Raw genomic sequence first — 13,284 nt, 5'->3', positions numbered from 1 at the left:
AAAGAAGACTGCTAAAGTTTTCACATCTCATATTGTCATGAATCAACAACAAACTACATAATAAGGTGATGAAAATTAACTAAACAAAAGTCACTGCCAAGATTCGATTGCAGGATCTCCTGTTTACTAGACAGGCGTGTTAACCAGCTAAGCCACAGCACCACCTGCTCCAAAGTGTCATATAATGAAAAATTATATATCTCATGTATGTTTTATGGTAACATTTTTTGAGATCCTTAAAAAGGCCGATGCTTAATCGATTCTTTAAAAGGTAAAAATAAAGAAAAAAAATACAGTATATGTTTTCTTCTCTACATTTATTTAAAAATTATAGGACTGTTTTTCTTAAATTGGTTTGGCAAAGTCACTCTCTTATATTAATTTTTTGTAGCAGTTATTATAGCATTCTCTTTAAAAACATCCTACAATGGATTAATGTTTGCTTTTTTATGATACAGAAACAGAAAAAATAAACTTGTAATTCAAATGAAGATCTCTATCTTCTAAATATAGATCTAATGTTAGCTTTTTTTCTTGAAGATTGTTAAAGAGACTTGAAGCTTTTTTTTCTGGAAATACTTTCCTAACAGAATTTTGCAAATGTTATGAAACTAAATATTGATTCGTTTTTAATTAATTCTCCTAGCCTCTAGGACTAAAATGACTCTTTCCCAAATGATCTTGGTAAACATACTTTGCTTTAGTTATTTTCACACTTCCTATGGACTTCTCCTTTGACTAAACTCCATTATTATTCTGGAGGTTGTTTAAACAGAATGCAAAGTATTTTCTAGAAAACTCTCATGTCTAACAGCATACATTTAATTCAACTATATGGCTTATATCAAAACAGGAACATGTTTTGTTGTCTTCTAATATGGACTGCATCTAGAAATGAACTGTATTGCTGACCAAGTGAACTGGGGTGAAAGTTGCTCAAGGAATCACGTATTATTTCTTGAGCATCAACAATACACTACAAGCTAAGATATGACAAGCAAATAAAAGGTACTGCTGAGATTTGAACTCAGGACCTCCTGTTTACGAGACAGGCACTTTAACCAACTAAGCCACAGCACCATATAGAAGCCCCTGTTTAATATTAAAAAAAATATATGTAAAGTATAATTTTTGGTAATAATATTTGAAATGCTTTTTGAGACATGTATTTTATCAAAGTTTAAAACAGTTGGCAATTTTGAATGAATAAGTGAATAAATAAATATGTTTTTATTCTCTTCTTTCTTTTGTGAAATACAGGCCCTTACTTCTTACAATGTATTGCCATGTGACTTTCTAGTATACTATTTTGTAGCAGTTATTATGGATTTCTCTTTAAAGGAATCCTACATGAGAATTAGTGCCAGTATTTTCTGATGCTCACATAGTAAAAACATGAAGTAAAATTAAAAAGTATCTTAAAAAGATAGAACAATTTTTAGCATTTTATCTTTAAGCTTTTTCAAGAAAAGCAAAGCAGTTTTGGAAACACTTTGTTAACACAATTTTGGATGTTATGGAACTAAATATTGTTTAATTTTCAATTGTTCTCCCAGCTGTTATGATAAAAATTACTCTCTCTCTATTTATCTTAGAAAATGTACTTGTAACTGACATTTTATAAAATTCCCTGCATGATTCTCCTTTGACTGCACACGATATTAATCATGGAGCTTGCTCAAGCATAATAAATGCTATTTTCTGGAAATTTCTGATGTTTGCCTTAGCATCAGTTTATTTTTAAAACAATAGCTTATACTCAAGAATGGGAATATAGCATTATTTTGTGTTTTTCTGATATGGACTTTTTCTAGAAATGTAGTACATTGTTCATCAAGTAAGCCTGGGTGAAAGCTACTACAGTTGTCACGTCTCATATTGTAACGAATCAACAACAAACTACATACTTAGTAGATGAAAATGAATCAAACAAAGGCACTGCTGAGATTTGAACTCAGGATCTCCTGTTTACTAGACAGGCGCTTTAACCAACTAAGCCACAGCACCACATGGAAAGAAGCTTTTTTACATGCTATTTTATGGAAATATCTGATGTTTATCTTAGCAACATTTTAATGCTAAAATATAGATTATATTCAAGAAAGGAAATATTGCATTATTTTGTGTTTGTCAGATGTAGACTTTATCTAGAAACATAGAACATTGTCCACCAAGTAAGCCAGAAAGAAGACTGCTAAAGTTTTCACATCTCATATTGTCATGAATCAACAACAAACTACATAATAAGGTGATGAAAATTAACTAAACAAAAGTCACTGCCAAGATTCGATTGCAGGATCTCCCGTTTACTAGACAGGCGTGTTAACCAGCTAAGCCACAGCACCACCTGCTCCAAAGTGTCATATAATGAAAAATTATATATCTCATGTATGTTTTATGGTAACATTTTTTGAGATCCTTATAAAGGCCGATGCTTAATTGATTCTTTTAAAGGTAAAAATAAAGAAAAAAATACAGTATATGTTTTCTTCTCTACATTTATTTAAAAATTATAGGACTGTTTTTCTTAAAATGGTTTGGCAAAGTCACTCTCTTATATTAATTTTTTGTAGCAGTTATTATAGCTTTCTCTTTAAAAACATCCTACAATGGATTAATGTTTGCTTTTTTATGATACAGAAACAGAAAAAATAAACTTGTAATTCAAATGAAGATCTCTATCTTCTAAATATAGATCTAATGTTAGCTTTTTTTCTTGAAGCTTGTTCAAGAGACTTGAAGCTTTTTTTTCTGGAAATACTTTCCTAACAGAATTTTGCAAATGTTATGAAACTAAATATTGATTCATTTTTAAATAATTCTCCTAGCCTCTAGGACTAAAATGACTCTTTCCCAAATGATCTTGGTAAACATACTTTGCTTTAGTTATTTTCACACTTCCTATGGACTTCTCCTTTGACTAAACTCCATTATTATTCCTGAGGTTGTTTAAACAGAATGCAAAGTATTTTCTAGAAAACTCTCATGTCTAACAGCATACATTTAATTCAACTATATGGCTTATATCAAAACAGGAACATGTTTTGTTGTCTTCTAATATGGACTGCATCTAGAAATGAACTGTATTGCTGACCAAGTGAACTGGGGTGAAAGTTGCTCAAGGAATCACGTCTTATTTCTTGAGCATCAACAATACACTACATGCTAAGATATGACAAGCAAATAAAAGGTACTGCTGAGATTTGAACTCAGGATCTCCTGTTTATGAGACAGGCACTTTAACCAACTAAGCCACAGCACCATATAGAAGCCCCTGTTTAATATTAAAAAAAATATATGTAAAGTATAATTTTTGGCTAATAATATTTGAAATGCTTTTTGAGACATGTATTTTATCAAAGTTTAAAACGGTTGGCAATTTTGAATGAATAAGTGAATAAATAAATATGATTTTATTCTCTTCTTTCTTTTGTGAAATACAGGCCCTTATTTCTTACAATGTATTGCCATGTGACTTTCTAGTATACTATTTTGTAGCAGTTATTATGGATTTCTCTTTAAAGGAATCCTACATGAGAATTAGTGCCAGTATTTTCTGATGCTCACATAGTAAAAACATGAAGTAAAATTAAAAAGTATCTTAAAAAGATAGAACAATTTTTAGCATTTTATCTTTAAGCTTTTTCAAGAAAAGCAAAGCAGTTTTGGAAACACTTTGTTAACACAATTTTGGATGTTATGGAACTAAATATTGTTTAATTTTCAATTGTTCTCCCAGCTGTTATGATAAAAATTACTCTCTCTCTATTTATCTTAGAAAATGTACTTGTAACTGACATTTTATAAAATTCCCTGCATGATTCTCCTTTGACTGCACATGATATTAATCATGGAGCTTGCTCAAGCATAATAAATGCTATTTTCTGGAAATTTCTGATGATTGCCTTAGCATCAGTTTATTTAAAAAAAAAATAGCTTATACTCAAGAATGGGAATATAGCATTATTTTGTGTTTTTCTGATATGGACTTTTTCTAGAAATGTAGTACATTGTTCATCAAGTAAGCCTGGGTGAAAGCTACTACAGTTGTCACGTCTCATATTGTAATGAATCAACAACAAACTACATACTTAGTAGATGAAAATGAATCAAACAAAGGCACTGCTGAGATTTGAACTCAGGATCTCCTGTTTACTAGACAGGCGCTTTAACCAACTAAGCCACAGCACCACATGGAAAGAAACTTTTTTACATGCTATTTTATGGAAATATCTGATGTTTATCTTAGCAACATTTTAATGCTAAAATATAGATTATATTCAAGAAAGGAAATATTGCATTATTTTGTGTTTGTCAGATGTAGACTTTATCTAGAAACATAGAACATTGTCCACCAAGTAAGCCAGAAAGAAGACTGCTAAAGTTTTCACATCTCATATTGTCATGAATCAACAACAAACTACATAATAAGGTGATGAAAATTAACTAAACAAAAGTCACTGCCAAGATTCGATTGCAGGATCTCCTGTTTACTAGACAGGCGTGTTAACCAGCTAAGCCACAGCACCACCTGCTCCAAAGTGTCATATAATGAAAAATTATATATCTCATGTATGTTTTATGGTAACATTTTTTGAGATCCTTAAAAAGGCCGATGCTTAATTGATTCTTTAAAAGGTAAAAATAAAGAAAAAAAATACAGTATATGTTTTCTTCTCTACATTTATTTAAAAATTATAGGACTGTTTTTCTTAAAATGGTTTGGCAAAGTCACTCTCTTATATTAATTTTTTGTAGCAGTTATTATAGCATTCTCTTTAAAAACATCCTACAATGGATTAATGTTTGCTTTTTTATGATACAGAAACAGAAAAAATAAACTTGTAATTCAAATGAAGATCTCTATCTTCTAAATATAGATCTAATGTTAGCTTTTTTTCTTGAAGATTGTTCAAGAGACTTGAAGCTTTTTTTTCTGGAAATACTTTCCTAACAGAATTTTGCAAATGTTATGAAACTAAATATTGATTCGTTTTTAAATAATTCTCCTAGCCTCTAGGACTAAAATGACTCTTTCCCAAATGATCTTGGTAAACATACTTTGCTTTAGTTATTTTCACACTTCCTATGGACTTCTCCTTTGACTAAACTCCATTATTATTCTGGAGGTTGTTTAAACAGAATGCAAAGTATTTTCAAGAAAACTCTCATATCTAACAGCATACATTTAATTCAACTATATGGCTTATATCAAAACAGGAACATGTTTTGTTGTCTTCTAATATGGACTGCATCTAGAAATGAACTGTATTGCTGACCAAGTGAACTGGGGTGAAAGTTGCTCAAGGAATCACGTCTTATTTCTTGAGCATCAACAATACACTACATGCTAAGATATGACAAGCAAATAAAAAGTACTGCTGAGATTTGAACTCAGGATCTCCTGTTTACGAGACAGGCACTTTAACCAACTAAGCCACAGCACCATATAGAAGCCCCTGTTTAATATTAAAAAAAATATATGTAAAGTATAATTTTTGGTAATAATATTTGAAATGCTTTTTGAGACATGTATTTTATCAAAGTTTAAAACAGTTGGCAATTTTGAATGAATAAGTGAATAAATAAATATGTTTTTATTCTCTTCTTTCTTTTGTGAAATACAGGCCCTTATTTCTTACAATGTATTGCCATGTGATTTTCTAGTATACTATTTTGTAGCAGTTATTATGGATTTCTCTTTAAAGGAATCCTACATGAGAATTAGTGCCAGTATTTTCTGATGCTCACATAGTAAAAACATGAAGTAAAATTAAAAAGTATCTTAAAAAGATAGAACAATTTTTAGCATTTTATCTTTAAGCTTTTTCAAGAAAAGCAAAGCAGTTTTGGAAACACTTTGTTAACACAATTTTGGATGTTATGGAACTAAATATTGTTTAATTTTCAATTGTTCTCCCAGCTGTTATGATAAAAATTACTCTCTCTCTATTTATCTTAGAAAATGTACTTGTAACTGACATTTTATAAAATTCCCTGCATGATTCTCCTTTGACTGCACATGATATTAATCATGGAGCTTGCTCAAGCATAATAAATGCTATTTTCTGGAAATTTCTGATGTTTGCCTTAGCATCAGTTTATTTTAAAAAAAATAGCTTATACTTAAGAATGGGAATATAGCATTATTTTGTGTTTTTCTGATATGGACTTTTTCTAGAAATGTAGTACATTGTTCATCAAGTAAGCCTGGGTGAAAGCTACTACAGTTGTCACGTCTCATATTGTAACGAATCAACAACAAACTACATACTTAGTAGATGAAAATTAATCAAACAAAGGCACTGCTGAGATTTGAACTCAGGATCTCCTGTTTACTAGACAGGCGCTTTAACCAACTAAGCCACAGCACCACATGGAAAGAAGCTTTTTTACATGCTATTTTATGGAAATATCTGATGTTTATCTTAGCAACATTTTAATGCTAAAATATAGATTATATTCAAGAAAGGAAATATTGCATTATTTTGTGTTTGTCAGATGTAGACTTTATCTAGAAACATAGAACATTGTCCACCAAGTAAGCCAGAAAGAAGACTGCTAAAGTTTTCACATCTCATATTGTCATGAATCAACAACAAACTACATAATAAGGTGATGAAAATTAACTAAACAAAAGTCACTGCCAAGATTCGATTGCAGGATCTCCCGTTTACTAGACAGGCGTGTTAACCAGCTAAGCCACAGCACCACCTGCTCCAAAGTGTCATATAATGAAAAATTATATATCTCATGTATGTTTTATGGTAACATTTTTTGAGATCCTTAAAAAGGCCGATGCTTAATTGATTCTTTTAAAGGTAAAAATAAAGAAAAAAAATACAGTATATGTTTTCTTCTCTACATTTATTTAAAAATTATAGGACTGTTTTTCTTAAAATGGTTTGGCAAAGTCACTCTCTTATATTAATTTTTTGTAGCAGTTATTATAGCTTTCTCTTTAAAAACATCCTACAATGGATTAATGTTTGCTTTTTTATGATACAGAAACAGAAAAAATAAACTTGTAATTCAAATGAAGATCTCTATCTTCTAAATATAGATCTAATGTTAGCTTTTTTTCTTGAAGCTTGTTCAAGAGACTTGAAGCTTTTTTTTCTGGAAATACTTTCCTAACAGAATTTTGCAAATGTTATGAAACTAAATATTGATTCATTTTTAAATAATTCTCCTAGCCTCTAGGACTAAAATGACTCTTTCCCAAATGATCTTGGTAAACATACTTTGCTTTAGTTATTTTCACACTTCCTATGGACTTCTCCTTTGACTAAACTCCATTATTATTCCTGAGGTTGTTTAAACAGAATGCAAAGTATTTTCTAGAAAACTCTCATGTCTAACAGCATACATTTAATTCAACTATATGGCTTATATCAAAACAGGAACATGTTTTGTTGTCTTCTAATATGGACTGCATCTAGAAATGAACTGTATTGCTGACCAAGTGAACTGGGGTGAAAGTTGCTCAAGGAATCACGTCTTATTTCTTGAGCATCAACAATACACTACATGCTAAGATATGACAAGCAAATAAAAGGTACTGCTGAGATTTGAACTCAGGATCTCTTGTTTACGAGACAGGCACTTTAACCAACTAAGCCACAGCACCATATAGAAGCCCCTGTTTAATATTAAAAAAAATATATGTAAAGTATAATTTTTGGTAAAAATATTTGAAATGCTTTTTGAGACATGTATTTTATCAAAGTTTAAAACAGTTGGCAATTTTGAATGAATAAGTGACTAAATAAATATGTTTTTATTCTCTTCTTTCTTTTGTGAAATACAGGCCCTTATTTCTTACAATGTATTACCAAGTGACTTTCTAGTATACTATTTTGTAGCAGTTATTATGGATTTCTCTTTAAAGGAAACCTACATGAGAATTAGTGCCAGTATTTTCTGATGCTCACATAGTAAAAACATGAAGTAAAATTAAAAAGTATCTTAAAAAGATAGAACAATTTTTAGCATTTTATCTTTAAGCTTTTTCAAGAAAAGCAAAGCAGTTTTGGAAACACTTTGTTAACACAATTTTGGATGTTATGGAACTAAATATTGTTTAATTTTCAATTGTTCTCCCAGCTGTTATGATAAAAATTACTCTCTCTCTATTTATCTTAGAAAATGTACTTGTAACTGACATTTTATAAAATTCCCTGCATGATTCTCCTTTGACTGCACATGATATTAATCATGGAGCTTGCTCAAGCATAATAAATGCTATTTTCTGGAAATTTCTGATGTTTGCCTTAGCATCAGTTTATTTAAAAAAAAAAATAGCTTATACTCAAGAATGGGAATATAGCATTATTTTGTGTTTTTCTGATATGGACTTTTTCTAGAAATGTAGTACATTGTTCATCAAGTAAGCCTGGGTGAAAGCTACTACAGTTGTCACGTCTCATATTGTAACGAATCAACAACAAACTACATACTTAGTAGATGAAAATGAATCAAACAAAGGCACTGCTGAGATTTGAACTCAGGATCTCCTGTTTACTAGACAGGCGCTTTAACCAACTAAGCCACAGCACCACATGGAAAGAAGCTTTTTTACATGCTATTTTATGGAAATATCTGATGTTTATCTTAGCAACATTTTAATGCTAAAATATAGATTATATTCAAGAAAGGAAATATTGCATTATTTTGTGTTTGTCAGATGTAGACTTTATCTAGAAACATAGAACATTGTCCACCAAGTAAGCCAGAAAGAAGACTGCTAAAGTTTTCACATCTCATATTGTCATGAATCAACAACAAACTACATAATAAGGTGATGAAAATTAACTAAACAAAAGTCACTGCCAAGATTCGATTGCAGGATCTCCTGTTTACTAGACAGGCGTGTTAACCAGCTAAGCCACAGCACCACCTGCTCCAAAGTGTCATATAATGAAAAATTATATATCTCATGTATGTTTTATGGTAACATTTTTTGAGATCCTTAAAAAGGCCGATGCTTAATCGATTCTTTAAAAGGTAAAAATAAAGAAAAAAAATACAGTATATGTTTTCTTCTCTACATTTATTTAAAAATTATAGGACTGTTTTTCTTAAAATGGTTTGGCAAAGTCACTCTCTTATATTAATTTTTTGTAGCAGTTATTATAGCATTCTCTTTAAAAACATCCTACAATGGATTAATGTTTGCTTTTTTATGATACAGAAACAGAAAAAATAAACTTGTAATTCAAATGAAGATCTCTATCTTCTAAATATAGATCTAATGTTAGCTTTTTTTCTTGAAGATTGTTCAAGAGACTTGAAGCTTTTTTTTCTGGAAATACTTTCCTAACAGAATTTTGCAAATGTTATGAAACTAAATATTGATTCGTTTTTAAATAATTCTCCTAGCCTCTAGGACTAAAATGACTCTTTCCCAAATGATCTTGGTAAACATACTTTGCTTTAGTTATTTTCACACTTCCTATGGACTTCTCCTTTGACTAAACTCCATTATTATTCTGGAGGTTGTTTAAACAGAATGCAAAGTATTTTCTAGAAAACTCTCATGTCTAACAGCATACATTTAATTCAACTATATGGCTTATATCAAAACAGGAACATGTTTTGTTGTCTTCTAATATGGACTGCATCTAGAAATGAACTGTATTGCTGACCAAGTGAACTGGGGTGAAAGTTGCTCAAGGAATCACATCTTATTTCTTGAGCATCAACAATACACTACATGCTAAGATATGACAAGCAAATAAAAGGTACTGCTGAGATTTGAACTCAGGATCTCCTGTTTACGAGACAGGCACTTTAACCAACTAAGCCACAGCACCATATAGAAGCCCCTGTTTAATATTAAAAAAAATATATGTAAAGTATAATTTTTGGTAATAATATTTGAAATGCTTTTTGAGACATGTATTTTATCAAAGTTTAAAACAGTTGGCAATTTTGAATGAATAAGTGAATAAATAAATATGTTTTTATTCTCTTCTTTCTTTTGTGAAATACAGGCCCTTATTTCTTACAATGTATTGCCATGTGACTTTCTAGTATACTATTTTGTAGCAGTTATTATGGATTTCTCTTTAAAGGAATCCTACATGAGAATTAGTGCCAGTATTTTCTGATGCTCACATAGTAAAAACATGAAGTAAAATTAAAAAGTATCTTAAAAAGATAGAACAATTTTTAGCATTTTATCTTTAAGCTTTTTCAAGAAAAGCAAAGCAGTTTTGGAAACACTTTGTTAACACAATTTTGGATGTTATGGAACTAAATATTGTTTAATTTTCAATTGTTCTCCCAGCTGTTATGATAAAAATTACTCTCTCTCTATTTATCTTAGAAAATGTACTTGTAACTGACATTTTATAAAATTCCCTGCATGATTCTCCTTGGACTGCACACGATATTAATCATGGAGCTTGCTCAAGCATAATAAATGCTATTTTCTGGAAATTTCTGATGTTTGCCTTAGCATCAGTTTATTTTTAAAACAATAGCTTATACTCAAGAATGGGAATATAGCATTATTTTGTGTTTTTCTGATATGGACTTTTTCTAGAAATGTAGTACATTGTTCATCAAGTAAGCCTGGGTGAAAGCTACTACAGTTGTCACGTCTCATATTGTAACGAATCAACAACAAACTACATACTTAGTAGATGAAAATTAATCAAACAAAGGCACTGCTGAGATTTGAACTCAGGATCTCCTGTTTACTAGACAGGCGCTTTAACCAACTAAGCCACAGCACCACATGGAAAGAAGCTTTTTTACATGCTATTTTATGGAAATATCTGATGTTTATCTTAGCAACATTTTAATGCTAAAATATAGATTATATTCAAGAAAGGAAATATTGCATTATTTTGTGTTTGTCAGATGTAGACTTTATCTAGAAACATAGAACATTGTCCACCAAGTAAGCCAGAAAGAAGACTGCTAAAGTTTTCACATCTCATATTGTCATGAATCAACAACAAACTACATAATAAGGTGATGAAAATTAACTAAACAAAAGTCACTGCCAAGATTCGATTGCAGGATCTCCCGTTTACTAGACAGGCGTGTTAACCAGCTAAGCCACAGCACCACCTTCTCCAAAGTGTCATTAAATGAAAAATTATATATCTCATGTATGTTTTATGGTAACATTTTTTGAGATCCTTATAAAGGCCGATGCTTAATTGATTCTTTTAAAGGTAAAAATAAAGAAAAAAAATACAGTATATGTTTTCTTCTCTACATTTATTTAAAAATTATAGGACTGTTTTTCTTAAAATGGTTTGGCAAAGTCACTCTCTTATATTAATTTTTTGTAGCAGTTATTATAGCTTTCTCTTTAAAAACATCCTACAATGGATTAATGTTTGCTTTTTTATGATACAGAAACAGAAAAAATAAACTTGTAATTCAAATGAAGATCTCTATCTTCTAAATATAGATCTAATGTTAGCTTTTTTTCTTGAAGCTTGTTCAAGAGACTTGAAGCTTTTTTTTCTGGAAATACTTTCCTAACAGAATTTTGCAAATGTTATGAAACTAAATATTGATTCATTTTTAAATAATTCTCCTAGCCTCTAGGACTAAAATGACTCTTTCCCAAATGATCTTGGTAAACATACTTTGCTTTAGTTATTTTCACACTTCCTATGGACTTCTCCTTTGACTAAACTCCATTATTATTCCTGAGGTTGTTTAAACAGAATGCAAAGTATTTTCTAGAAAACTCTCATGTCTAACAGCATACATTTAATTCAACTATATGGCTTATATCAAAACAGGAACATGTTTTGTTGTCTTCTAATATGGACTGCATCTAGAAATGAACTGTATTGCTGACCAAGTGAACTGGGGTGAAAGTTGCTCAAGGAATCACGTCTTATTTCTTGAGCATCAACAATACACTACATGCTAAGATATGACAAGCAAATAAAAGGTACTGCTGAGATTTGAACTCAGAATCTCCTGTTTATGAGACAGGCTCTTTAACCAACTAAGCCACAGCACCATATAGAAGCCCCTGTTTAATATTAAAAAAAATATATGTAAAGTATCATTTTTGGTAAAAATATTTGAAATGCTTTTTGAGACATGTATTTTATCAAAGTTTAAAACGGTTGGCAATTTTGAATGAATAAGTGAATAAATAAATATGTTTTTATTCTCTCCTTTCTTTTGTGAAATACAGGCCCTTATTTCTTACAATGTATTGCCAAGTGACTTTCTAGTATACTATTTTGTAGCAGTTATTATGGATTTCTCTTTAAAGGAATCCTACATGAGAATTAGTGCCAGTATTTTCTGATGCTCACATAGTAAAAACATGAAGTAAAATTAAAAAGTATCTTAAAAAGATAGAACAATTTTTAGCATTTTATCTTTAAGCTTTTTCAAGAAAAGCAAAGCAGTTTTGGAAACACTTTGATAACACAATTTTGGATGTTATGGAACTAAATATTGTTTAATTTTCAATTGTTCTCCCAGCTGTTATGATAAAAATTACTCTCTCTCTATTTATCTTAGAAAATGTACTTGTAACTGACATTTTATAAAATTCCCTGCATGATTCTCCTTTGACTGCACATGATATTAATCATGGAGCTTGCTCAAGCATAATAAATGCTATTTTCTGGAAATTTCTGATGTTTGCCTTAGCATCAGTTTATTTTAAAAAAAAAATAGCTTATACTCAAGAAATGGAATATAGCATTATTTTGTGTTTTTCTGATATGGACTTTTTCTAGAAATGTAGTACATTGTTCATCAAGTAAGCCTGGGAGAAAGCTACTACAGTTGTCATGTCTCATATTGTAACGAATCAACAACAAACTACATACTTATTAGATGAAAATGAATCAAACAAAGGCACTGCTGAGATTTGAACTCAGGATCTCCTGTTTACTAGACAGGAGCTTTAACCAACTAAGCCACAGCACCACATTGAACGAAGCTTTTTTACATGCTATTTTATGGAAATATCTGATGTTTGTCTTAGCAACATTTTAATGCTAAAATATAGATTATATTCAAGAAAGGAAATATTGCATTATTTTGTGTTTGTTAGATGTAGACTTTATCTAGAAACATAGAACATTGTCCACCAAGTAAGCCAGAAAGAAGACTGCTAAAGTTTTCACATCTCATATTGTAATGAATCAACAACAAACTACATAATAAGGTGATGAAAATTAACTAAACAAAAGTCACTGCCAAGATTCGATTGCAGGATCTCCTGTTTACTAGACAGGCGTGTTAACCAGCTAAGCCACAGCACCACTTGCTCCAAAGTGCCAT

The 13,284-nt window shown here is 30.5% G+C and overlaps 11 non-coding genes across 11 annotated transcripts; all 11 read right to left on the bottom strand.

The window, feature by feature from the left end:
- Positions 1-1,006: 1,006 nt before the first annotated feature.
- Positions 1,007-1,080, bottom strand: TRNAT-CGU (transfer RNA threonine (anticodon CGU)). Its single transcript has one exon. It is a non-coding gene; the product is annotated as a tRNA-Thr (tRNA).
- An 853-nt stretch (positions 1,081-1,933) lies between these two features.
- On the bottom strand, positions 1,934-2,007 carry TRNAT-AGU (transfer RNA threonine (anticodon AGU)). The gene has a single exon. It is a non-coding gene; the product is annotated as a tRNA-Thr (tRNA).
- Positions 2,008-3,188: 1,181 nt separating this feature from the next.
- TRNAM-CAU (transfer RNA methionine (anticodon CAU)) lies at positions 3,189-3,262 on the bottom strand. Its single transcript has one exon. It is a non-coding gene; the product is annotated as a tRNA-Met (tRNA).
- An 855-nt stretch (positions 3,263-4,117) lies between these two features.
- Positions 4,118-4,191, bottom strand: TRNAT-AGU (transfer RNA threonine (anticodon AGU)). Its single transcript has one exon. It is a non-coding gene; the product is annotated as a tRNA-Thr (tRNA).
- Positions 4,192-5,373: 1,182 nt separating this feature from the next.
- On the bottom strand, positions 5,374-5,447 carry TRNAT-CGU (transfer RNA threonine (anticodon CGU)). The gene has a single exon. It is a non-coding gene; the product is annotated as a tRNA-Thr (tRNA).
- An 853-nt stretch (positions 5,448-6,300) lies between these two features.
- On the bottom strand, positions 6,301-6,374 carry TRNAT-AGU (transfer RNA threonine (anticodon AGU)). The gene has a single exon. It is a non-coding gene; the product is annotated as a tRNA-Thr (tRNA).
- A 1,182-nt stretch (positions 6,375-7,556) lies between these two features.
- TRNAT-CGU (transfer RNA threonine (anticodon CGU)) lies at positions 7,557-7,630 on the bottom strand. The gene has a single exon. It is a non-coding gene; the product is annotated as a tRNA-Thr (tRNA).
- Positions 7,631-8,485: 855 nt separating this feature from the next.
- On the bottom strand, positions 8,486-8,559 carry TRNAT-AGU (transfer RNA threonine (anticodon AGU)). Its single transcript has one exon. It is a non-coding gene; the product is annotated as a tRNA-Thr (tRNA).
- Positions 8,560-9,741: 1,182 nt separating this feature from the next.
- On the bottom strand, positions 9,742-9,815 carry TRNAT-CGU (transfer RNA threonine (anticodon CGU)). The gene has a single exon. It is a non-coding gene; the product is annotated as a tRNA-Thr (tRNA).
- An 853-nt stretch (positions 9,816-10,668) lies between these two features.
- TRNAT-AGU (transfer RNA threonine (anticodon AGU)) lies at positions 10,669-10,742 on the bottom strand. The gene has a single exon. It is a non-coding gene; the product is annotated as a tRNA-Thr (tRNA).
- A 2,111-nt stretch (positions 10,743-12,853) lies between these two features.
- TRNAT-AGU (transfer RNA threonine (anticodon AGU)) lies at positions 12,854-12,927 on the bottom strand. The gene has a single exon. It is a non-coding gene; the product is annotated as a tRNA-Thr (tRNA).
- Between the last annotated feature and the right edge of the window lie 357 nt (positions 12,928-13,284).

This window comes from Taudactylus pleione, unplaced genomic scaffold, assembly GCF_031769625.1.
Source record: "Taudactylus pleione unplaced genomic scaffold, aTauple2 ptg000100l, whole genome shotgun sequence".
NCBI classification, from domain to species: Eukaryota; Metazoa; Chordata; class Amphibia; order Anura; family Myobatrachidae; genus Taudactylus; species Taudactylus pleione.
Note: the sequence above shows the minus strand (reverse complement) of the source record. Positions and strands in the feature narration are given on the sequence as shown.